We start from the raw sequence: 23,531 nt of genomic DNA, 5'->3' as shown, positions 1-23,531 counted from the left end.
GAGTGGAATAATAACTTCCCTATCCCTGCTTGTTAGTGTGTTCCTCAACAACCGTGTAATTTGATGTGATGTTTTGGCAATCTTAGCAATATGCCCTTTAAACTTAAGTTCTCTGTCCACAATAACTGCCAAGTCTCTTGTCTCATCAACTTCCTGCAGTTCAGTTCCGTTAATATAGTAAACAGCATGCGATGTCATCCTCCCGAAGTGCATCACCTTACACTTAGCCACGTTGAACTGACAGCCATTTACCTCAGTCCATAGCGTCAGCCTATTTAAGTCATCCTGTAAAATATCCACATCATTTGAATTGATTATCGCTCTTCCCAATTTTGCATAATCAGCAAACAAGTGGATATTTCCATTCAAGGTATTTCCAATATCATTGATGTACAAATTAAACAATAGAGGACCAAGAACTGAGCCCTGAGGTACACCACTAGTCACTTGCCTTTTCCTGGACTCAGCTCCTTCGTAAACCACTCTTTGATATCTGTCCGCCAGCCATCCTTTAATCCAAATCACCATATTCGGATCCAAACCCATTTGCTCTAATTTATGTAATAGAGTTCCATGTGGAATCCTGTCAAAAGCCTTTGCAAAGTCAAGCAGTATCACTGAGTAAGGATTTCCTTTATCCAACTCCACTGTTACTTTATTATAGAACGTAAGCAAATTACTTAGGAAAGACCTACCTTTCACAAAACCATGTTGCCCCTTATAAAGTATCATATTGCTATCCACCCAGTCCTGAATTCTAATTTTAACTAATTTCTCCAAAATCTTAACCACCACTCCAGATATATTGATTGGTCTATAATTTGCAACATCAGTCTTAGAGCCTCCCTTGTGCAATGGAACTATTTTCCCCTCTTTCCACTCTATTGGCACTTTACCAGAACTGAGGCTTAAATTAAACATCCTGGTTAGAGGAGTTGCTAATTCTCTTGCACATTCTCGTAACACATGGGCCGATATGCCATCTAACCCAATGGCAGTGTTACCATTAAGGTTCTTTAATATATTAAGCACCTCAATTTCATCTATCTCTATTCTCTCATCAGTCAATGGCACATCTGACACTGCACTATCACTACGAAGATGGTACACTTTTGCGAAATGATCACTAAGCAACTCAACTATTTGATTAAGGTCCTTTTTCATTTTATAAGGTCATTTCTTCCATTGCACAAGGCGATGGAAGAAATGGACAAGAAAGAAATTATTCCATGGACTGGATTGTCCCACACTCAGAATTGTCTGAGCCAGTGAGGTAGCCCCATTTGATGAGGTTTTGTTTGCAGCGTCCTTTCGTCCAGTGTCTGTTTAGTCTTTTCTAAGTATTCCAGTCCAAGTGGGCACCACGTGGGAGATGTTCGGCTGTTGGAATACCAGTATTATTTTCAGGGTATAGTGCAAGCCATTGTTGAAGTCTTGTCTCTGGGAGGTTTATAGGTTGTTCAACAGTTGTCAGGAACTATGTCAGAATGTTAGTCTTTGGGGTAGTGAGGTCTGGCCGAACAGTGGGTGGTGTTCATCATTCATTTGTCTGCTTCTTTCATCTGCTGAGAATGCAGATCTTCGAATTGAAGAGAGTGCAACACCAGCCAAATTATACAGGTCTTTTAGTGGTGTCGGTTTCAGGCATCCTGTAATTAAGCGACAGCTTTCATTCAATGCTGGGTCAAGTTTTTCAGCAAGGCAGGATCCGGACCATACTGGGCAGGCATATTCAGCAGAAGAATAGCAAAGGGCCAAGGCAGAAGATCTCAGTGTGCTAGGGTCTGCACCCCATTTGGAGGAAGTGAGCTTTCTTAGTATGTTATTTCTTGCATTCACTTTTGCCTTCGTTTTTTCTGTGGGTTTTATATGAGAGGGTGCGATCGAGAGTCACACCAAGGTAGATTCAGCTAATGCCTTTTATTCCCTTATAGGGAGTAAGCGAGGCCTTTTAACGCTATCTAGCTTTTGCAGTTCAATCTCCACCAGTAGCCAATCAGAGATAGCTTGCCCATGTCTATCACTAATTACAGCAGCCACCGATGAAGAGGCTGGCAAAACAAGTGCTGCCATCTCTTGGTACCTAATCCTAACAAGATATGTCACTGTCTGAAATAATGTGGGCACTACGGTCGATTTTCTTGAGTTTATGGGATGAAAAACCCGATTTTACGGGAGGAAAAACCCGCTTGCCAGTGCCAGAGATCGACTAACTCGGGAATCGGTCGAAAAGAAAAAGTTCCTCCAGTCGGCGACTAGACTTGAACTTAAGTCTGACTTCAAGCGAGCCACTTCCACTGAGTCACACAGGCCTCCCTGAGGTAGATTGGTTTCCAGGAATATTCTATATTAGAGTCTTCCCAAGAAATCTGAAGCTTCCTGTTGGCTTCCTTTTTCTAAAGGTGGAAAAAGCCAGTCTGGATTTTCAAGGGGTTTGGTTTTAGTTGATTGCTGGTAGTGTATGTGGTTAGACTATTTAGGGCAAGTGATAGAGTAGTTTCAAAGGACTTGAAATTTTTTGACTGAGTAGCTATGGCAAGGTCATCAGCATAGATAAAATTTCTAGTTCCTGGAAAGATGGGGAGATCATTGACGTAGATGTTGAAAAGTAATGGTGATAACACACTTCCCTGGGGGAGGCCATTTTTTTGGTGCTGCCAGCAGCTCTTCCTACCCCCAAGGTCCACGTAAAAGCGTCTGTTTTTCAAGAGTGATTGGATCAGGAGGACAAGGCCTTAGCCTCTAGTTTTTCTGTATATTTTATTTCTGAGTGTGAGATGGTTTACGGTATCATATGCTGCAGTTAGGTCTACAAAGACTACTCCTGTGGCTAGTTTTTGCTCATAACCCATTTTCTATATATTGAGTGAGGTTGAGAATTTGCGATGTGTAAGATTTGCCTGGTCTAAAGCCAGCCTGCTCAGCAATAAGATGGAGTTCGATTAGGGGTTGTAGCCTATTCAAAATTAATCGTTCATAAAGTTTAAAGAGGTTGCTAGTAGTGATATAGGTCTGTAATTTTTTGCTTCGGTTGGGAGTTTCCCTGGTTTCAGAAAGGCCACCACTTTGGCATGCCTTCAGATAACTGGTATCCTTACGGTTCTGAGGCAAGTGTTGTATAGGTTTAATAGCCATTCTTTAGTCCTGGTTCCAAAATGTTTAATTTGTTCATTACAGACATCATCAAGGCCTGCAGATTTTCTAGGTTTTAATAGGTTTATGGCAGCGTTGAGTTCAGTGATGGTGAAATCTGAGTTAATCATATTTTGTTCCTCACTTGGGTTTCTAAGTATCTTTTTTTTTGTTTGTATGTGTGTGTGTGTTTTAGTGAATTTTCTATTCAGCAGCAGCTGGTGAGCAATTTGATTGCTGTTACCTGCAGATGCTCATATGGCTTAGTGAAATCCTTCCTAATTCTGCTGATAAAGTTCCATGTCTTTCTGCTACTATGGGTCATATCAAGGGATTCTATTTCTTTTTTCCATGAGGAACGCCTTTCCTCTGCCATCGTGGAGCATAATTTTTCTTCTACTTGGATAGTCTCTTCTGAGAAGGGGTTGATGTTGTAAGTAATCAGAATACTGGGCTTGTATGTCACTGGAAAGGCCTGGAATGTAGTTTGTGCGGCATCCTCGGGGGGTGTGTTTGCTGGAGATTTTCCTCAGTATTTTTATGAATTCTGGATACTCTTGAGGGTTTGCAGGGACTTCTTCTATGGAGCGTCAAGATCTTCCGTGAAACTCTTCCAATTAGATTTTTGGAAATTAAATCGTCGTCTGTAAGGAACGGTGTTAGGCATAATTGCTGGGTTGAATTGAAGCATTATAAGTCTATGTTGAGTATGTGAAATCGGATTTAAAACCTTTTTAACACAGATGTTGGATAATTTTGAGCAAACAAATATGACGTCAGGGTTATAGCCTTGTTACCATCTGCCACTGTTGAAAGATGCAGGGAGTTTTGGATTATGTATCAGGTTTAGAGAGAGAGGTTTTCAGCCCATTTTTCAACAAGTTCTCCATCTTCGTTGGATTTTGTGTAACACCAGTTAACACTATGGCTGTTAAAGTCACCTAATACAACATTAGTCATGTATACATTATTATTGAGGGGGATGTCAGCGAAGGAGAAAGCTTCTTCTGGTGGTTTATAGACTGAGGTTATTGAGATATTTTTAAATGTGATCGTAATAATCTCAATGTTTCAGTTGATCGTTGAGTCAATGGATGATGGGATCAAGTTCTCTTTCATAAATATTGCACTGCCATATTTATCGTGGGGTATTTCTTTGATGAGTTTCATGCCATGGATGTGAGGTCTTGCAGCACCTTCTCCTCTGTGAGTTTCTTGCAGGCAGAGCACATCGCAGTCATTATCTCTGCAAATGTTTGCAATGAGATCTTGCTTGGCACTGGATAAACCTTCAATATTAAATGATATTATTTTTAAGCTTGGCCCCAGGTAGGATCCTTTAGGGCAGAAATTTGGGATCATTTTAGTTCGATCACTTGCGTTTAGTTGATAGCAGCTTTAGCTTCCCCTAATGGGTACTAACATGCTGCAGGAACGAGAACCTAACTGCTGCGCACCCCATATGGATAGTTATGATTAGGGATAGAAGTATAGTAGAACAATTCGAAAACTTGTTACTCAGATATAAAATTCAAGATTATAACTCTTTCTGGTTGGCCGAGTGGTTAGCATATCCACTCTCCAGCCGAAAGGCTTTAGGTTCGAATCCCGCCATGGGCATGGATGTTTGCGATCGTCTGTGAAAATACTAGTGGTGGTGGTGGTCGGCGTCAGATGGCATTGGTGTAGATGATGAAGGTGGTTGCGGTTCGTTGTGGTGTGGTGGATTTGAGTGTTGGAGACGGAAAGATGTAGAGTAGGTTCCTCCTCGATGAGTGTTTGGATTCCCTAGAGGTGCCACGTAATAATAATAATAAAATGAATAACTCAAGCAGTGATAGTCATACAGACGAAGCAACTAAAAGAAATGTCTGGAGATTGATGGAAATGGGCTCGCTTCTGCAAGTATGGAAAGTCTAGTATTTTCTATGAGGTTGATAAGATGTTGAAGAGGGCTCAGAAACAATTGATAAAGTTGTTTCTGGTGTCTCTGTAATGTACAATGTGGAATATGAGATTGAGAGATTATAAATTACAGAGCCTAGTGTAAAGAAGGTAGAGGAGAGAAATAATCAACACCTATAAGTTGATAAGGGATAATTTTTTATGTGGTTCGCACCCACGAAAGGTTATTAACAAACCTATAGTACAATGTACCATGGGAGGGTTAAGGATTTTTTTTTTTCATTTTTATAAATTTCATATGTTTTTTTACAAATTTTTATTTATTGATATACATATTCATACTGTTGATGATGATGATAATAATAATAATAATAATAATAATAATAATAATAATAATAATAATAATAATAATAATAATAATAATAATAATAATAATAATAATAATAATAATAATAATATATGAAAAAACTGTTTTAACAATAAATTGAAAAAGGTACTCAAGGTATGGTTATGGTCAAAATAGTAGGAGAACCACGATCAAATCGTGTGATGTCAGATGATGAAAACTGTAGTTAGGACGAGAAAAACGAGTTCGGTACGCCATTGTTTGAAATGACTTGGGTAGAAATGAGACCTATTATAAGAACTGTTAAATGCTGCTGGCATTTGAATATATTTAGTATCAATGTGCCCACATAAGGGACAATGCAGACTCTTGAGACTGTTAAGTTTCATACACAATTAAGACTCGCGGCAAAATAAGAAAAAAAACTTAATGCTTATCTTTGGTAATGAACTACATCAATTTGTAAATTGTATGTTACACAACTGTCTGCAAAAGCGTAAAAATTTAATGCATGGCAGTAGGATTCAGTAACAGGACAATAAACTGGTAATGGCAATATTGGTGTAAAATAGAGATTAAAGTCAGTTCAGAAGAGGGAGGAATATTGCAATTCAGGCAAATTAATTTAGCAAATAAAACAGGGAATTATAATTATTGTTCATGTAGTTGTTATCCTTGTTGTATGGACACGTCCATGTGGTCTGGAGACATCATGAAAGACCCAAACTATCCATACAATGCATCATACCTCTCCTTGAACCCATTTACAGAAAAGGCACTCACAACTGAGTCTGGCAAACCATTCCACTCATTCACAACTCTGCAAGCAAAATATCTAGTCCTCCTCCTACTATCTACACCTTTATTAAAATTCTAGGGAAGACTTCTTATTTTATCCCCTCCAGCCAAATACTAGAGGGGATTTTTGCATAATTTTCCTCTGCATCGATACTATAAAACCCTCTCAGCAACTTATGTTTCTGAAAGAGTTTGCGAAATCCTCACACCCTCAATCTATCCTCCTAGAGAATATTCGAGAGACCACTAACCATCCTCATCGCTAGCCTTTGAATCTCTTCCACCGCTTCCTCTTCTCTAAGAAACCCAAGGAACCAGACCTGAGCACAGTAATCAAGATGTGGACGTATCAAGGTCTTATAAAGAGAAATAACAACTTCCGTTTAGCTGATTGTTGTGTTTTTCAATAGCCAAGTAATCTTATAGGCTACCTTAGCAATGTCCTCTAACGTTAACTCGCTGTCTGCCACCACCACCAACCCTTAATCCCTATATTTACCTATTTCCAGGAGTACAGTCACTATCGTAGACAGCTTGCAATCTATTTATCCTAAAATGCATTACTTTACATTTCTCGACATTATACTGACACACATTAACTTTTTCCCATGGTGACAGTCTATTTAAATCGTCTTGCAAGCTTTCCACATAACCTCGAATAACTACCTAATGTATTACGCTACCTAATTTCGCATCGTCAGCAACAACTGAATACCCTCCAACACTCTCATCCACATAACCAGTGTTATATTCATTCCCAATTGTTCTAATTTATTTATTTCCATTTAAATTTAAATTTGTGTGCAATAAAGAACACAAATTTAAATTGAAATGGAAATAAATAAATTATGAAAATAAATAAAATGAACATTAGCTATCCTAGAGGGTACACGTGTAACCCTGTAGAAATGGCATAATCATACACAGCACTAGGCTGGTCAAAGAAAGACCATTCTAAGTTCAATTTTATTCATTAACTATGCGGCCTTTTCTTAATCTTTCTCAGTCAGGTTCCGTTCCGACTTTGTCAATCTGTGGCCTGAGCAGTTAGGAGGGTTTTCAGCCCAGAATATCGGATTTTAACCCCACCTCTCAGGTAATTCAGTCATAGGATTCAGCCTCTTACAGATTACTATCTGTAAGAGTATACATTCTAAATGCTAAGACCAGTGTTAGCATTTCGAATCTCTAAGCAGCCATATGTCAAATAATTCACAAGTTTTCTTTTCTTTGATCTGAAAATATTGACTGTTCCAGTGAAAGTAAAATGAATAAAGGATTTTAATTAGGATTTTAGAGAGCCACTCTGCTTCCATAGGTGCCATTATACTTTTGTATCAAAAGATATAATGTGACGCGTATTAGAGTCAAGTTTCAGAGCAGAACAGGGAGTTTGGATACAATTTATAGTACTACAAAGAGGAAATGTGAAGATCTGGTAGGCAATTCTTGGTTTGGATATTACCGAGAAGATATATACATTGGAGCAAATTAATAGAGTGATGTAGGCACAGGTCAGATGTGTTAGTTGCTTCCAATAAAGGAATGGAGTGTCTCTGAAGTTGTGTCAATTAGAAACTCTCTGGTTAATCTGCAATGGAGATATATCAACTTTAAGTTATTTGCTTTCTGCATGTGTAGCAATTTTTCTATGATTATATGTATCTAAAAACATCAGCTGGTTCATTTTTTTCCAGAAGCGCATTTGGGTGTTGACTAGTGCTTTGGTGTACAAATGAATGCAGTTAGTGATCAGTAGCGGGGTTGAAATCAAAAGTTGTACTTATGTGCTAAAAGTTATCTTTAAAACGTTGGTCTTGTATAAATTCTAACATTTTGTTGTCAAATATGTGTAGCTCAGTAGAAGTGGCGTTTGCAATCTACGGCGCTTGACCGCATGAAGAAAGGATTTGGTGGTTCAAATCTAATCGCCGACTAGAGGAAATTTTTCTAAGCCTTTTTTCGATCGGTTCCCGAGTTAGTCTATCTCTGACACGGGCTAGCGGGTTTTTTCTCCCGGAAAAACGGATTTTTCGTCTCGTAAACTCAAGAAAATCGACCGTCAAACCCACACTATTTTCAGACATTAAAAATATTGTGTTAGGGTTAGGGACCACGAGATGGCGGCACTAGCTTGCCGCCTTCACTGCGTACCGATGAATCAGTGATAGCCTTGGGCCAGCTATCTCTCTGATTGGCTACCAGTGGGGATTGAACTGCCTACTCAATCTTCAAAAGTTAGATAGGGTAAAAGGCCTCGCCTACTCGTTATACGGGAACAAATAGGCGTTAGCTGATTTTTTTATATCCTACAGTGTCATTTAATACCGAGAATGTCGAAAAGTGCCAAGATATCGTAAATGTATTTCCAAGAGATGAAATTTCTGGGAAAGCGTTTCATTACAAACTCTAAACAGAAGGTTTGATCCTTGATTTTTCCGAACAGATTGGGAGAGTTCATAGGAACATTCGATTAATTAGAACATTCGATTACTGAACCTTCAATCTTCAGACGGCAACTGATGTTACTCTTTCAGGAAGATTAGATCTTATTGGTTTTATCAGATATGTTTAAACTAGTTTACGGCACAGAAGAAATACATATTGAATTTAAGTATGCTGAAAAATGTTTAGAAAACTTTTTATGCCACAGAGAGTCCGGACTCCTTTATCTCTTACTAAAGTTTCACTGCGATGATGCGGAGTTTGGTATGTAGGTATTCTATATGTTTTGTCCGTTTAAGGCGGCAATCTATGTAAATACCAAGGTATTTTGAATATGTTACAGGTTTGATTTTGCGACATTGACAGGTTTTTTGTTGTTAATGCAGCGGTATGTGTGACAGTGTATCGATAGTGGTGCGGGGCGCCAGTAGTGTCCGTCCCCTGTGTGCAAAACTTTAGTTGGCGCCCCTGTCCCCCCCGCCCAATAAAAAATCACTTTAGTATTTCCTCCTCTTTGGCGCCTTTACTATCCTGGCACCTGTGGGCGTCGCACACATTGCATACTGTGACGGCGCGACCATGCTCTAGGGCGCATGATTCTCGGGTTGTGTATTATTAGCATCTGTGTTTTGGTGGCGTTGATTACAATTGCGTTTTGGTAGAAGTATGTTGTGATTTCATTTAGGTTTTGTGCTTTGGAGAGAGCGCCGTGTTGCTGTCTTTGTGGATTGCTAGTAGTGCGGTGTCATCTGCGGACTGAAATATTTGACTTCTTATGGCCAGGTTATGAACATTGTTAACGTATATGTTGAATAGAGTGGGTGATAATATGGCGCCTTGTAATAATAATAATAATAATAATTTTTATTAAAATTATGATTACATATTTAAATTACATGCGATGCATATATTGCATATATACATACATACATTTCATTACATATGATACATACATGACATGCATTTGATTACATATGATACATATATTACATGCATTTGATTACATATGATACATGCATTGATTAGATATTTTTCTAACAGTCTTGGATCAGCTATTCCGTACTTAACTTTTCCCACTCTTCTAAAATAGTTATCGCTAAATGGCCTTGCTACTTGTTTGACAAAATGGCGTTAGCAAATTTATTGTTATTAAAAATTAAATAAAATAAATCCGCTAACGCCTTTCATTACCTTTAGGTAATAGACAAGGCCATATTAGCTTATCTGACTTTTTTTCGGATTTCACCCTCACTTTCTCGAAAATTATCTAGTGACCATAAATGTTTCCTTTCTCAAATGGTTCTCTTTATGTGATGCATTATCTCTACCGTTAGCTTTGTCGAATATACCTAAAACTCCTCTCTTTAATCCATTATTATTATTACCTCGTTATTACTTCAAGCAATAATGAATAGTAATAAACAACCTTGATGTTAAGACTTATACGTTACTATTCGTAACTGTATTTTTTTTAAATCAAATTACAACGTAGACTAATGTATTAACTAAAATATATTTAATTAACACTGACAATAATTCGGCAATGTCAAATCACCATCATCAAGGAACAAAATATATGATATCTGTGCATGTAACATTACACTAACTACAAAAGCTGGAGCATGTCAACTGCAAGAAAGCTAAAAGTTCTAATTAGTGACCCCGAGACAGTTAAATTAGGAGTCGCAAACTGTTGGGTTGATGTACGGAGAATGAGCTACCCAAATTACAGGCAGTTTCATGCAACCAAATTTGTTGAGGTCAGGGTAGTTTTTTAAGGCAGAAGCAGATTCAAGGCAAAGTCTTTCATATTTATATTTGATGAGATGGAGTATAGTGGCCTTCTTCTAGCATTGTAGATGACCAAAGCATGTTCGGAAGGCCTGAGTAGCTATAGCGGTGGAAACGGATATAGTCCTTATGTTCAGCAATTCCGATGTTGCGGTACCACCTGTTCGGCTATAGTAGGATAGTTTTGAACCACAACTCTCCTGGTAAACACCTGGCATGTCTAAGAACTGTTCATGGTCTTTGCTACAGGAGATAACAATAATATATATAAAAAAATCAGCTAACACCTTTTTATTCCTTCCTGATAGGGAGTAGGCAAGGCCGTTTAGCCCTATCTAAGTTTACAGCAGATAATGCATGCTAATTTTTTATAAGTCTGTGAGTGGTTGGAACGTTGTATTTCTTTAGGATTTTTGTTAGTTTTTCAGATGGTCGTTGGATATATTGAATGGTGATAGCTTTGGTGTAGTCTCTGTTCTAGAGAGCAAAGGGCGTTTATTTTTGGTTTGGGGATTTTAATATTTTTTGGACATACTGGGAATTGTATTCCCATTGAATGGGAGGTTCTTTGAATGTATGGTCAAGTACAGTGGAGAGGGTACTGTTATCTGAAGTAATTATATAAAGTTTTAATAATCCCATAGTGGTAAGAGGTAAGTAGTGCGACTCTTTGTGAATATATCTACTGCTGTGTGTGTGTGTGGGGGGGGGGTTCTGTAAACATAGAATGCTAGAGATCCATCCTGCTGGTGTGTAATTAAAGTGTCAACTGGATTCTGGGAGATTGATTGTTTAGACGTTAAAAATATGTTGAGGGCATCTGGGCCATAGAGCCTAATGCAGAATATATCATTAACTAGGCAAAGCCAAATAGTACATCTAAATGGGGTAGTTTGAAGCTTTCCTCTTCAAACGTTTCCATTTTGTAATTAGACAAATGGGAAGAATGCAAAGGGGATGGCTGTCTCCCTTTTTTTTTTTTTTTTTGAATTTTAGAATTTTCCTTGCCAAATGAAATAGCCCGAAATTATAGTGAACTTAATCAAGGCTGAAATATCGGAAAGAAATTCAGCTTTAACAATATCTAAAATGTCTTGCAGTGAGACACTAATGAACAGAGTGGAGACATTAAAGCTCACCATTACGTCGGCGGTTGGAGTGCGAGATTTTTTTACCGGCTTTCAAATGGGCTGAGTGTTTTTATGTGTGAGTGGATGTTTCCAGTATATTGGGAAAACAATTCAGCTAAAATTTGGTAATGTGTATGTGATTAAATCAGTCGCATCTGGTATTGTTCGTAATGACACATTCCGTTTATAGATTTGGGATAAGATAGTGCATATACATTATGTTGACAATAGTATTTGGATACCTAGTTGTTGTCAAAAAAATGCTTTCAAATTAAATTTCTCATATCAAATGGGACCACCTGTAGCCTGAATGATAGCAATTAGCCTTCTGGGTGTGCTTTAAATCAATTGCTGATACGTCGCAACACGATTATTCTTCCATTCTTCGTACATTGCTACCTTTATTGCTGATGAGGGTCGCTCTGGTCTGCATCAAATTTAACCTCCTAATTCTTTCTAAAGATGTTAGATGGGGTTGAGGTCTGAACTCTGATCTGCCAGCACAAAACATCAATGTTGTTTTGTGGAAACCTCTCTCTCTCTCTCTCAGACACGTAGTTCACTATGGTATGAATCATTGTTGTGCTGAAACATGTAAGGGTCACTGCTGAAGTACTTCTACACCACCGGAAGTATGAAGTTGTTCAGGATGTTTAGGTAGCCATCAGAGATCATGGTTTTGTGGACGTCCAGCAATCTACGAATCGACCAAGCCCCATCCAACTGAAGCATTCTCAAGCCATTACCGAGCTTATCCACCAAACTTGATAATTGGAATGATGCAGTCCTGCTGGAACCGTTTCCCGAGTAATCTCCAGATCCAAACACAATCATCAGAATGAAACATTGTAAGCGTGATTCTTCAACACAGAACACAAAACCTTTTTCCATTCAACTGCTGTCCAGGAACGGTGTGAAAGACAGCAGTCCAATCTTTGTTTGGCATTAGGTGGGTGATGTATGGCTTGTTCGTAACAGCTCTGTCGTTATAACCTACGGCATTCAATTCTCTGCAGAGAGTTCTAGTGAGATATCCCTGCAACACTTTCCAGGTTGACTGCGATGTCCATCCTTGATGACGACCCGGATGTTCGAACATTCCTAGACAGAGATTGTCGATCTTGGTCATTGCGTGCCCTTAACCTCCTATTACGTTTTCCTCGGTGGTAGCACATCAACCTTCTATCTACGTGTGTCATAAGAAATGGTGGATTCCGGTATATTGATACGAATAACAATGTCATGGACAGAAACTGATGTGACATCCAACTATCATTCCACGTTGAATGTCTGTCATTTCAGCTGAACGTGGCATCTTGACATCGAATACAGTGCAAAACATGCAGTGTAAAAGAAGGTAGGTTGGATGATCTTTATGCAGAGAAGCAAGTTTTAACGTATAATTATGGTAATTTAGCTAATCATGACTTTAGGTTTATTCTCAGTTTACATGCTTTAGCATCTTTGCTTAGTATAGTGTCTGCATACACATATATTTTATTCCCTGGAGCTCACAAGTTGACTTTGCCAAACATTGGAAGTATTACTTATTTTAGTTAATATATTTGTCTACGTTAGGCTGACAATATTTCCTTGAGACAAAAACGGGACAGGGGTTATGTAATATTCTGTATTCATGAAAACGTAAGACGATAAAAAAGTTTTATTACATAAACATATTGAGCTTACCATTATTTTTCAGTGAGAGAACCCATTCAAAAATGTAGGTAGACGTTGAGGGCGAGGACTGCATTTCACAACGATCGTACCATAAATATTTCTCCGATGAAGTGATCTTGGAAGACAAAGAATAAACTCGACAATATTACTAAAATCTTGAAATCTAGGCGTTTTATGCTCATTTCAGAAAAAACCTGTACCCATCTATCAGATACAGGAATATTGTCTTTATTGCATGTATCCAACTGTCTCACAATTATAGAGTTTATGAAGGTCCACTGATCGAATACACGAATTTCTTTTGTTTCTGTGCATGTGATGAGTTCCTCCTTCAGGCTGTCCTGTATTTCTTTCCATTCAGATGTCTTCCTTAGTAGCACCTACTTGAACTTCTCGGTGTTTCCTAAACTGACTTCCACTTGTTGATATATTCTAAGCTGGTTGCATAGAATTCTCAACTACCTAATAAAAAAAAAACACAGCCTCATTAATTTCAGCTGAAATCTACTAACATTTTCAGTTGTTTTTTGACATCGTAGTTACAAACACTTCACTTATTCTGGATACTAAATTGTTTACAGGATTTTCAATTTCATGCTACTATGAAATATCTTTTTCAATTAAGCTAATTATGTTTGGATCGTAGACACTTTATCTCTTACAAATCTCTTGACAACAACAATTTGAAACAGGGATCTTCGAACAATTTTCGCAACATAACAGGACATTTTTCTTGAGAAAGAAAATAAGAACGAAGCCCATCAAACATGCTTAAAATTCTGTCAGTGAATGGACCCAACGAAAAAAATATTGTATTTCTATGCTCTAACAATTTAGCGTAATTGTTTCCTGCAAAGTCACAAATGTTTTTCAGTTCTTCAACTCTAACTGTGTGTATATATTGAAGTATTTGTATAATTTCACTGCAGAACGTTCAATAGCAATTGGTAAACAGTCGACAGAACACTGGAGATAATTGTGTATAATTTGTGCCCCACAACCAATACCGATAATTTGACTCTTCAGTTCAGTTTTTTTGCCGCACACATTATTTTTGCCAAATATTTTGCAACCACCAAAATTGGTGTTGGCCTTTTCTGCACACAAACCAACAATTTCGTTCCCTAAGGCAAATTTATCGCTTACTTCCTTCAACATAGCACACTGTGGGTTGAGTGTTTCATCAGGTAAGGAAAAAAAGTCTATAATTTTGTCTTGAACACCACAATTTGGCAAAAAGTACCGCACAACGCTTGGAAAAAAAATTTTTGATGTCTTCTTTTTTTTTATTGTTTGATACACCTAAACTGACTCTAATGCCTTTTGTGTGGTGTTAAAGTGTTGGTAATTATGGCTTCTGATTTGGTACATGCTGAAGAAAATTTTGGTTCATAAATTTTATTTATCAATGTCGACAAGCAATCATTTGCGCAAAAACATTGGCCGTGACGCACAGTATGATAAGCAACAAGAGTTTCATTTGCTACAATTTTATTGCGGTTAAAAACATCACGTCCCTTATGGCGAAAAGTGATGGTGATAACGAAAGTGATGTTTTTAACAGCAGCCAGATTCTTTTCAGCATACTTATGTTTCTGGCTACGTAGGTGTTGGTTGATGTCGCTTCTGCCTCCATGAGCAACGGAAAAAATGGACTTTGCAATGTTGGCAAACCATTTTTGTTCCACCACTACACAGCTTGTCCAGTATAATAAATTTGAATTCTTTCAGGTGATCGTCATTAAAACTGCAGTTTCGCCTCTTTGTCATTGCAAGGATGGACTTAAAGCTTTTAAAACAGGAAATTTTAACCGCTAGCATTGAACAACAAAAGTACCGGTTAGCATATAGGCAAAACAATAACAAACGTTACAGAGCAAAAGACACCGAGTCTAAGACGCGCAAGTGTTGCCAACGTGTATTTTTTTTTTTTTTCCCAGAATAAATCGCTGCAGATAATAATATTTAGTATCGAACAATGCAACTCCATGATAATACAAATGACTAGTATTCATGATATTGATATACGATTATAGATTATGAATAATAATATATGATTGACCAATATAAAAGTATATTTATAGTTTTTATTAAAAACGGTACAAAATTGACATTTTTATTAAAACGACTGGACGGCCAGGAAATATGAAAAAAAAAACCGGTACTGTCCCTTTTAAAACGGAACGTATGGTCAGCCTAGCCTACGTTTCAATTTCCTTTAAAAAAAAAATTATAAAAAGAAACGGGGGGGGGGAATGCCAGTAATATACAACAATCCCTCGATTAGTGCGCCTAATGCGTTCTTTAAAACAGTAGCATTAATCGAATATAATAACCTATGGGAAAAAGTATAATTCGTTCCTCTAATTTCTTTTTTGAACATTAATTTTTTTAAAAAAAGAATTAAGTTATGTCTCAGGGTCTAGTTAAAGGAAAATTATGAAGCTGAAAGACAATAAAACATATTCAGAATATAAATTTTATTATTCTACTTCTTAACAAAGAATTGGGCTAACGTAGTTTGGCGGGAATTTTGTTTCTTTTTTTCATACAACCGATATGGCCCTATTGCCTCTTCTACTCTTCTGCAAATTTTACTGCTTCTCTCTTCATCAGGGTCAGCCTCTATGCATTGCTGCTTAAAATCTTCGATTGTACGAAAAATATTTTCAAACTGTTTCTGTGAAATCTCTTTTGCACAACGGGAATATTCTTCGGAATCTTCCTGTTGTGCATCTAAATTTCGCAGGTCGAAATCACTCAATTCTTCAGAATGAGATTTAATTAACTCTTAGACTTGTTTAAGTTAAGGGATATTACATCCCATATCGTTTCTTAGCCGAATAAGAAACGCAAAGAGTTCCATGCCGAATAAGAAACGCAAAGAGTTCCATGCCGAATATAGTAGAAACTATATAAAGTTCGGCGATTCCAAGCGTAAGCAAATACCTGGATACTGCAGCAACTGACCCTAAAGGTAGTGCAAGCTGAGGCAACTCATGTCTAAGGTGGGGCAAGCTCCGATCACTATTCTTGATATTTACCCACAGAAACGATATGGGATGTAATATCCCTTAACTTAAACAAGTCATATGTCGCCGAATTGAAGCCTTTGGCTCTTCATATATCTAATAACTCTTAGACGTTATCATTGAAGGGGAGGAAGAAATAAAGGACGTGCGAATTGGTCGCCAACAAGAGAAATCACGTGCTTTATAGATAAAATTTCCCAACTGTTATACATGCAAAATAGTTACCACTTTAAAAACTACAAGAATCATAAAAGAGAAATTAATTTTCAGACATGTAATAAATAAACAACTCATCCCAGAAGACGGATTGATTACCCTATTATCGGAATGGATTCTCCTTTTTTGTGACATGCGCAGAAGTGTTGAAGGGTCTCGAATTTGTGGGTGTACTATAGCAGACGATATAAATTTTGGCGGTAAAATTTTGGAACATAGTACATAGTTTACATGGAAGTAGTGTAGTATGCCATTAAAAATAATTTTGTAAAATGTTTTAAATCGGTAACTAAATTATTTCATTCTGTTGAGTGATTTTTTAAAATAGTTAGCCATAAAAATGTATAGATAGACAATTTTTTAAATCTGTAACTATTTTTAAGATGTATATAGGCGCACTAATCGAATTTGGGTATCGAAAAAAAAATGACGCACTAATCGAAGGATTACTGTATCCTCAAAAGTAATCGAAAACTTTGATATTAACAAAGGCATACTTTGGGTCCCAACCCTCTCCTCTCTATTTTCTTTTCTCCCTGTGTTATATAATTATGAACCAGCCTAATTTTAGATATCCTTTTATTAGGATTTCCGAAATACGCTGTATTTCTGAACGACAATTTAATAAATGTAAATTACTTTGAATAATTATTTATAATAAAATGAATGAAAATAGTATAAATAATTATATATAAATGATTTTCAAAATTGATACATAAATAAAACAGCCTGTAGAGGGATTGTAGGGAAAGCATTGTTTGAGTTTATTTTGCTCTGGTGATGTTGCAAAAATAAATAGTAACTTTAGTAAAAGTGTGGCGTATTTGTGTTTGTATAAATATTTTTACAGTTGTAGGTAACTATTTGTATTTTATATCGATGTAAATCATTTGTTTCAATATAGATGTTATTATTGTCTGTTATGCGCTTTATAATATTCATATTTAATTCCGTCAGTTTTTTTTTTAAAGTTTGAGTTCATAGTTCGTTGACATGCAGTATTCATTAAAGAAATTCGTATGTGCATAAAAAATTCTAGACAAAGCTGAAGCTTTGTCTAGAATTTTTAAGTAAAATTGAATGTTTCAAGGGTGTAAGTGTTATTACGAGTAATTTGATGAATGCAGTTTTAAATTTCACTAAACTAGAATTTTCGATTTTTTTGTGATTCATTCATTGAAGTAAGATAAATTAACCGGAAAAGGAATGAAGAACATATACGAAAATTTCAAAAAACTAAACTTCATTCTCTGCCCTTGATGGAAGTAAGTAGCTCTGAATTCCATGAAACCCCAAGATATTTGAGGTCTGTCTAGCTTTGCATATTTTTTTTTCCCTGAATTCATTGAGCATTGATGTTCTCGCCAGCCAGCGCATCTACAGAAAAAGCTTACCATTTTGTTTACGAATCTAGCCAAGCAGTGCCTGTGATTATGATGATATAATATTGGATAGAAAAATGTGTAAAAAGATGTAATAACTTAATTCATCTGTTTATTGGCCCTCCAGGTTGAATGGATAGCATTTGCTCTCTCTCTCTCTGACCAAGACTGTACATTGTAAATCCCACTGTGGCGCGTATGTTTGTGCCAGTGTTTAGGAGGTAAATAATTTGTCCATCGGGGATCACTAGTCTGATTACTGGTTTTCTTACCCTGAACTCACCTGTGGTGCTTTAAAAAAAAAAAAGAAAAAAAAGTTCCATGATTTACTGCCTTTCATGGGCAGGATTTGCAGATATAAATGCAATGCTGCAAGCCATCTGAGCCTCCTCATTCATGAAACGACTAATTCCTTAATTTCTGTTTGCAATAATTTATTCAGTCATTGTTAGAAAGTTATCACGTACATTGGAGAAACTACTTCTGGATACAAATAGCTGCATTCGGCATTCCAAAGAAGTTGCTCCCAATGACAATCTTGCTTGTGTGAGCGAAATTTGATCCTGAATAATTTCCTGAGTTTTCATTATGATAATTTTGGTTGACATCACCATTTCATCAAGTCCTTGATGAAATTGATATCAGTATTTTATACATCTGAATCAAGATTTTTAATTTTGAATAGGTTAATATTTACTAATGTGAATGCACTTAGACTTTATTGACTGAAGTTTATTGATCAGCTCCAAAGTGATCTGCTTACACAGTTGTGTGTGAATTCTTTTTTCAGCTTTTGATGGAGTGAAATAATTTTCCTTCAGGCTGTAAATTTGTAAAGAGTTGTGGTTATCTGTTGAGTGCAATTTGTTTTGCTTCTGTAAACAGATGATGAACAGGATCTGATATCTTGAATATTATGTTATTCTTTCAGAAAATAAACATAGATAGACATTGGCTATCTTTATAAACACTGGAGTTTCATTTTATTTTTTAAGATTTAACATTTTCCCCCTTGAGTAGCTTTTTTTGTTTTAGTTATGTTATTCATTTCTATGACAAATGCATCAAACTCAGTTAAAGCAGTGATATTTCTGGCCTGTATTATTCTCAGAACAATATTGCTAAACAGATTCATGAATATGGCAGCATATCCCAATTGCTGCTAATGATGTACAGCAGTATTACCATGTGCTTCATAATAAAAAAATCAGTCTCATAAGTAGGAAGAGGAAAAAAAAGTATTACTTCCTTTTCCTTGCATGTTATAACATGCAAGGAAGAAATTTTTTTTTTTTTCATAGCTAATTTATTTTTGCATAATTTTTTTAGAATGTATTGTATAGATAATACATTATCTATTGAAAATGTATATACATAATTCAATCCCTTGCTTTATGACCCAGTTTTGCAAATGGTATAAATTTTCTCACATATCCGTATAAAATGGTTGGCCATAGAAGTGGAGTGATAGTAATGCATAAACCTAAGTTGAAGACATTGTACATCTTGAATTTTCTTTTTAAAAGGAATAGTCTCTGCTGAAGATGCTTATTATTATTACATGACACCTCCAGGGAGCCTAAGGACTCATTGTGGGAACACTCTACTTCCTTAAATGTATTTCACCTCTCCACTACTACTTATAATAAATTTAGTTTAATCCTTTATCCAGGAGTGTGCAAACAAAGTTTGCGCCTGAAAGTATCTTCAGGACTGGGGTAAAGTGGTACAACACCGGGCAACTCCTTGTAAAGGTGGAGCAAGCTACCAACTCTCCTATCTCGGTATCTCCCATAATGCAAAACACATCTCCTTGCGGATATGTATAATGTTATGCATTAAGGGAAGGGCCACTATCCAGACTAGTTTCGACCTTTATTGAGGTCTCTTCAGTGGGAGCCAGGCCCAAGTGGACATACCAGGCAGTAGCATTATGACCTTGCTAATGCTTCTGCCTGGTATCTCAATAACCTCAATGACCTCAATAAAGGTCGAAACTAGTGTGGGTAGTGGCCCTTCCCTTAATGCATAACATTAGACATATCCGCAAGGCGATGTGTTTTGCATTATGGCAGATACTGAGAATAGGAGTGTTGGTAGCTTGCTCCACCTTTGCGAGGAGTTACCCAGTGTTGTACCACTTTACCCCAGTTCTAAAGATACTTTCAGGCGCAAACTTTGTTTGCACACACTTGGATAAAGGATTAAACTAAATTTATTATACTCTGACCAAGTGAAAAATAAACTTTCCACTACCACTTAATTCTCCTACAATGATATTACTGCCATCTACCATCCATTATCGCCAACAACAGTATTTTTGTCTGTAAGCTGCGTGTGTTTTGAAGGCTGATTTGTCTGTATGGATTGTTGAACTTATATGAAAAAGAGCCTGCCATTGAAATTAATGAAATGGCAGACTAAAGAACTGTTGAAAAAGGCCATTTCTTTATAGGAGGAAGAGAAGGGGTAAAAGCACAGAGCCCTAGTGTTCTTGTATTGGTGGGGAAAAATTGGGAGAGGAAACCACCTCCCATGACATGTGAGTGACCTGAGAGGAACCGGCAAGTTACAAGACGTTTATGGCAGACACCATAGAATGGTAGCTTGCTGAGCAGACTCCTGCGTGAGATCCAATCAAATGTCTTAGAAAGTGCAGTCATATAAGTTTCTCTAAACCTTTCCGTGGTTTATTTCCAGAGTTCGGTGATCATTGTTAAAAAAGATCAGTGTGGATTGAGAGTGGCAGAATTCATATTGTTGGTCACTAATTAGCTGGTAGCCTTCCAGATGATGGTGGTTGTATAGAAGTTGACTTTTAATGGTCAACTTCTCTCCTCTCAAAAACTATTTTCTATAGTTTTTGAGAGGAGAGAAGTGTGAACATTTGGGTAGTAATTTGTTGGCTAATTTTTATCACCTTTCTTTGGAATGGACTAAGTGTGGACTTGTTTTCATGTTATAAAATAAATGCCAGTTGAGAGGTGATAGGTGTGATTCTGGAGTATAAATTTTTAGAACAATAGATGGTATATGATCAGGGCCAGATGCTTTGTGTTCAAGCCATTCAGGATTCTGATTGTTTTCTGGCATAAACGAGAGGGAGTAGTTCTTGTTGGAGTAAGTGCCGTTACTCCAACAAGAACTGTCATGCACTTGTCATGGTCATTTATGCAGGAATTGGAAGAGCAGAATAATACTAGTAGATTAGCCATGTATTTGAGTGATGTTACAGTGGTACCATCTGAAGGAGAGTGGTGGAAATGGTGGGTCAGTAGAAATTGCACCAGGTGACCTTTTGCTAGCGCCCTCATTAGAACAGTAGGAGGCAAGTTTGGACCATTTGGTTTTTCAGAATGAGATTTATGTTTATTGAAGGGTTTTTTGTACTGTTGCATGTTAACAGTAGGCTGAGTGTAATGCTGACATTTTGGTCATTTGTGATATGCTGAACTTTTATCTATGTCCTTGAAGACATAGATAGTGGTCAAGAATTATGGGTGGCATAAGGAATGAAGACCTTCATTACAGTTATAATTATTCTGTTATTCAGTCTGAGTAGGCAGTAGTCAGATCATGGGCAGAAGTAGAAATTGTAGATGCCCTATTTTGCACCTTTGCAAAATGTAGGTTCTAAAGTGCATGAAACTTGGATCGAGTTATGGACTTCCCTTCCACAGTATATTGGAAAGGATTCTTGTTAAGAAGAGGTAAAGGGTGTTGGCAAGATGATTGCTTTTGTCTGATAGGAAGATGGGCTGTCTATATTAAGTCATTGATAAGTAGAACTGGAGAAGGGAAGCCAGTTTGAGTCATCGTCATGGAAGTCCCCTAGGAAAGTGATCTCACTATTTGGGTGCACATTATTTGTTGCTTTTGAGGTTGTGAAATTGTGAAGTGGATTTGGAAACTTCTTTTTGTGATTTGCAATATAACTATATTTCAATAGGTTGTCTTAATTGTATGTAGGGAGGAAAGTTAAATGACAGTGATGAAATACATGGAAATGTAATGCTCACACAGAGGGAACTGTTTCCTAGCCATGCACGACCTCATTAGTTCTCCTGCATACCACCATATTAGGACCCCCCTCCCTCCCTTTCCAGAAATAAACTAGCAGAGTAAGTAGCAGCAGAATTGATTGTGAAGCCTCCAGATTTGTTTGTTTTGGCTTTGTTCCCATGTATTAACTGATGGCCAGCCTGCAGAACCATTTACTGCTGTACACTCAAATGTGATAGGGTCTAGGTTTCTAGAGTATATTTGGCATGTGTTTGAAGGATGTTCATACTGCATGTGAGAAGTGAAAGGAGAGGATGGAACTGGCGTCTTTCTTAAAACTAAGCATGGTGAGTTACTTCAGGCAAGATGGTGTTTTGGATGTTTTGCTAGATGATGAAATACAGCTACCACCTAGAGGTTGTAGTTAGCATTTCCTCCAATTAGGGAAAATATTCCTTTGTGGTGGCTGGGATAGGTAAGATAGGCATATACAGTGCTTATTTTGTAAAGCAGTAGGTGCTGGTACTCTTAGTTTGGCATACTAGGTATATGTGTAAAAAAAAAAAAAAAAAAATTCCATGTTTACCTGCTACCTGTATTTCAAAAAAGTGACTGTTAACATAAAGGTGCTGGTACACCATACCATTGCATGCCATCCCAAAACAAAAGCACTGGGCATATATATGACTAGTTATAAACAGTTATAAGCTGAAGAAAGTCTTATCACCTTTATCTGTAGAAGTTTGATATGTACAAAAAGTATATACCAAACTGTTCTTTGTACTGCACCACACTTTATTACTATAAGTAATATAAATCTTGATTACGATTATTATTAATTTAGGTTGAGGCTTTTCATGTTGAAGCATTCCTCCACTTTGTCCTGCCTCATCTTACATTGGTTTGCTCTGAAGGAGAAAGTTCTTTGTTCAAAATTTTTGAAACTCTATTTAGATTAACAATGACTGTACAGAGAAATATTTTAATTTTATTTGCATTTCTCTTGTAGGAAGAATCACAGAATTGAGTTGAATGGATCACAATATTACATTGAAAGTAATAACTTTAACTGATTGCCAACAGAGCAGATCGTCTTGCTATGAAGAAATTAAAACGTAGCAGTAAAATTAGAAATTGTTAATTCTTGACCACAAAGATTAATGAAAATTAACTATTATTTAGATATTGGTCAAGTGTAGGTGAATAACTAATTTAATTACCAACTAGTTTCGCCAGCTTGTGCTGTCGGCTTCTGCAGGGTACAATTAGGAAGGCAAAGATACGAAAATTACGAGCTATACGTTAACTGACAATTCTATTTCAATAACAAAATAGTCGTGCGCGTGAAACAATACAAGTGTCACGGATGCATTATTTACTTGTTGAGATGCATTTTGTAGTTTGCACTGAAGTTCATTTCTTGTGTATTTATTGATCTGATTAAAGTCTTCCATATATCTGGTAGGATTAAACCCTGGTTCCTGTTGAGGTTATTTGTGGAACGAGCAACTGTAGCAGCTTCTTTGAAGATTCTGGAATGGTAGTTTTCCTCTATATATATGGCATAAGACTTTTATTCCATTCAATAATGTGGTTGGTTGTAGAGAAGGGGGAAGAATGGCCAGAAATATCTTGTCTGTTGTTTCTAACATAGCTGATGTGTTCCTTTTGT

The 23,531-nt window shown here is 36.9% G+C and overlaps 1 protein-coding gene across 3 annotated transcripts in view; it reads left to right on the top strand.

Annotated features, from left to right (window-relative positions):
- Positions 1 to 17,242: 17,242 nt before the first annotated feature.
- LOC150095218 (uncharacterized) overlaps positions 17,243 to 23,531 on the top strand; it is a 40,471-nt gene continuing 34,182 nt past the window's right edge. Inside the window, exon 1 of one of the 3 annotated variants that reach the window (XM_090410449.1) lies at positions 17,243 to 17,327. The gene's annotated coding sequence lies outside the window, so the exon portion shown is untranslated. Of the gene's footprint in view, positions 17,332 to 17,720; positions 17,741 to 23,531 lie in introns of those variants that run through there. The other 2 variants (XM_090410450.1, XM_090410452.1) reach the window with 2 other exon arrangements.

The sequence above is a fragment of the Typopeltis vanoorti genome, chromosome 20, assembly GCF_054136105.1.
Source record: "Typopeltis vanoorti isolate ZY-2024b chromosome 20, IOZ_Tvanoo_1.0, whole genome shotgun sequence".
Taxonomy (NCBI): Eukaryota; Metazoa; Arthropoda; class Arachnida; order Uropygi; family Thelyphonidae; genus Typopeltis; species Typopeltis vanoorti.
This window is presented reverse-complemented; position numbering and strand designations above follow the sequence as displayed.